Source organism: Ovis aries, chromosome 14 (assembly GCF_016772045.2).
Source record: "Ovis aries strain OAR_USU_Benz2616 breed Rambouillet chromosome 14, ARS-UI_Ramb_v3.0, whole genome shotgun sequence".
Taxonomy (NCBI): Eukaryota; Metazoa; Chordata; class Mammalia; order Artiodactyla; family Bovidae; genus Ovis; species Ovis aries.
Window position 1 is genome coordinate 27,967,986 of NC_056067.1, and position 3,398 is coordinate 27,971,383.

Sequence of the window (3,398 nt, forward strand, 5' to 3'; positions counted from 1 at the left end):
GAGAGAGAGAGAGGTAACAGCCCAGATTTCATGAGGGAGAGACAGGTGGGAACAAATTCTCAGCATTTGGGAATCATTGGGTCAGAGCCTGCAACACATCCATCACCATCATGGTGTCCATCACTGTCTTCTTATTGTTGACTGTCAGCTGGGCAGCTTGAGTGGGCGAAGTATTAAAGGGTCAGCAGGACTAGGCTCCCACTGGTCTGTGTCCTTCCTGCAAACCTGTACCCACCACGTGCCCCACAAGGAACACAACCCAGCTAATGGTGGGACCATCAGCTCCCCTGAGGCTGGATGGAGATGATCAGATCTGGGTTCGAAGCTGGAAGCTTGGCTACCTACACTGAGTCACAGAAGTTAATGCCCATTAGAGCAGTTGCAGATTCTCTGAGCAGTAGGTGTTCAATTTCAGGATGCTGATGATTGATGGAGAAGTGGATGTGCTCAGCCACCCCGTGAAAGTCTTGGGAAAAAGGCTGGCTGCTGAGGGTGTAGCTCACAAACAGCCCCACACCAGCTAAGAGGGGCAGCAGCTCCTGCCTCCCAACAGCAGATATTGAAATCAGGAGTGAAGGAACCAGGGGGAGTCTGTGAGTGTCAGGTCCTCTTGGTCAGCAGCCAGAGTGCTGGACACAACCATGGGAGGAGCGATCGGCCAGGCACTGGGAGGGAGGAAATACTTTCGATCTAGCAGGGAGATATTGGCTGCAGGGGCACTTTTGCCACTGGATTTTTGTTTGTTTTTTAGTTTTCCTCTAGGAGGCAGGATTCACCTGCTCTTCCTCAGACTCTGCTGTCATCTCCGACTCTGATAAGCTACTGCTGGAATCATCACCATCATCCAAGAAGAATTCTCCTCACTCTGATCACTCCTACTGCCCTTCCCCTCACCTCATCCTCATCATGGTCTTCAGTACTTGCAGACTCTATAAGCTCTGACTCCCCTCAGAATCTGAGCAGAAAGATTTCTCTTTGCTCTTCTACTGATTTGATCTTGCGGTCCATTCAGGTACTTCCAAGTTGTGCATAGATGGATCTGGGGCTTCCTCTGGACAGTCTGGGAGCTCTTGGTAGCCGGTGACCATGGCATGGAGCTGATGGGACAGTAAGTTCATCAGGAAGTGGTCCTGGTCTTTGAAGGATGATTCCAAGACTGGGATTGGTTTGGGTGCTAGGAAGAGGACCTTGGCATGGTGGCTGAGGGCCCCACACAACTCCAAAGGGTACATAAATTGCTGGGTGAAGTGAACTTGGTCTCTGATATCACAGTTCTTGTTACACTTAGTCAGACTCAGTACAGATAGGGTCAGCAGTTGTGATCTGCTTAGAGTTGGTCAGGTAAAGCTTGGCCACCAGGTTGATGACAACTTGCAGCTTAAACAACTTGGCTGTTTATCTCAGGATGTCAGATGTAATCCTAGGAACATGCTCACAGTAACTCACCCATGAGCCACAGGATGCTGGCTCAGGCGCCATGGGCACCTGGATGTTCTCTATGAGCTTTGCCAAGTGTTTGATGATCACATACTGTGCTGGGTGCATCTGCAGCAGTTTCTTCATGATGACCACTGACTCTGTGATCATGAGCTTATCACAGCTACACCAGGTCTTTGAGGCAGATGTCACCTATTTGGCCTATGTTAGGTGTCCAGTGGCTTGGACCATGGCTGCAGTAAAGCCCTTGTATGTGCTGAGAATGTAGGTTTGGAATTCCTGTAGGGAAATATGGATGTTAGTCTCATATGCCAGGTTGGTTAGTGCTTCCAGCATCAGGATCTTATCTGGGTGGGGTTGATGGGCCTGATGTAGAAACTCTTCCAGTAGGCCTCAAACGTATCTGGGCACAATGGACATGGTGACCAATTCTGGAGCATCACATAATACACCACACTGCAGGCAGAGGATGGGTCAGAGGTACTTGGGCCCCTCAGTTGGGGCAAGGGGCAGAGGTAGGGGAGAAGGGAAGTGGGATAAATAGGAGGGAGGAAAGGAGAAGTGGGAGGAGGGCACAAGTGGGTAGAGGACATAGACGAGAGGAGGACAGATCTTGGGTCAGTGCAGGGGTAGGTGAGCTACGCTGGGGAACTTGGAGAGGGCGTGATGCACTAGGAGTCCTAGAGAAGCCTTGTTTTTTAAGAGCACAAACTATTTTATTTAACCACTTACAGTGTAACGATTTGCAATTAGGAAAAATAGGTCCTCCTTTAAAGAAAGCTTCTTCCATCAGTTGCTGGCAGTTGGGGAATTCCCTGGTTGTCCAGTGGAGGGCCCAGGTTCATTCCCTTCATTCCCTGATTGGGGAACTAAGATCCCACCAGCTGCATGGCTAAAAATTAAAAACTTGCTGGCAGTTGACACAGAGGACAACCAGCAAGTGAGCAAGTGAACAAGCTGGGAGAGCCAGGAGGGCTATACCAGAGAATAATAGACTGCCAGTTATAAAGCCCAGCCTTTCTCAAGGCGGCAAGAACAAATGGATCCGGTCATACAAGTCTATGAAACCTTGTGGATAACATTCTGTAGGTTTCTCCTGGATGATCAAATGAATCAGAAAAACGGGAAAGACCTGCCCTTACTTCCCTATTTACACAATTCTCCCAGGTAAACTTAAAATACCCAGTACACTAGATTCCCGCAGCAGAACGCACAGAAATTGTTTCCTAATGATTTTTATATCTAAATCTTTTTTTCCAGTTTCTTTACACTTAAGAATGTGAACTGTTTTCAGAACTATTGATGAAGACTGAAAGCTTTGAGTCCAACAAGAGGAAGTCTTTTTTTCGGGGGGGGGGAGGGCGTTTAATATGATAGATTGGAGAAGGAAATGGCAGCCCACTCCAGTATTCTTGCCTCTCAAATCCCATAGCAGAGGAGCCTGTTGGGCTACAGTCCATGGGTCGCAGCGTCGGACAAGACTGAGCCGACTAACACACACACACACACACACACACACACACACACACACACACTATGGTTGATAGTCAATATATTAACCACTCTCTTAGTGTGGAAAAACCCCATGCACGTATATGACAGATAATACGTGGACAGGGCGTGGGGGACAGGAGGAGGGAGAAGGGGCGGAGCCTAGTGTTAACATGAAGGTGGCCTTGTTCAGGTTGCAGCTCGCATGAGGGAGAGCTTGAAAACGGTGCCACCAGCACTCAGTCCCCTGGACTGTGTTGAAGAGACATCTGTCTCTCAGGGAAGACTTTAAGATTAACAAATAAAGACTCTTTCTCGTAAAGTCTGGGCACTTCTGGAGCTCCCACCTGGGCCCTGAGTCCTTCATCGGGTAAGTGGCCTTGGAGCGGTTTAAGTTTTCTCAGTTCGGGTCTGGAGGATGGGTGCCCCGCTGGTTTTCAAAACTAGGGGTTTGGGGAGCTTGTCCTCAG

The 3,398-nt window shown here is 49.0% G+C and overlaps 1 pseudogene; it reads right to left on the minus strand.

Annotated features, from left to right (window-relative positions):
* Positions 1 to 341: 341 nt before the first annotated feature.
* Positions 342 to 1,877, minus strand: LOC121816417 (AP-3 complex subunit beta-2-like; annotated as a pseudogene).
* Between the last annotated feature and the right edge of the window lie 1,521 nt (positions 1,878 to 3,398).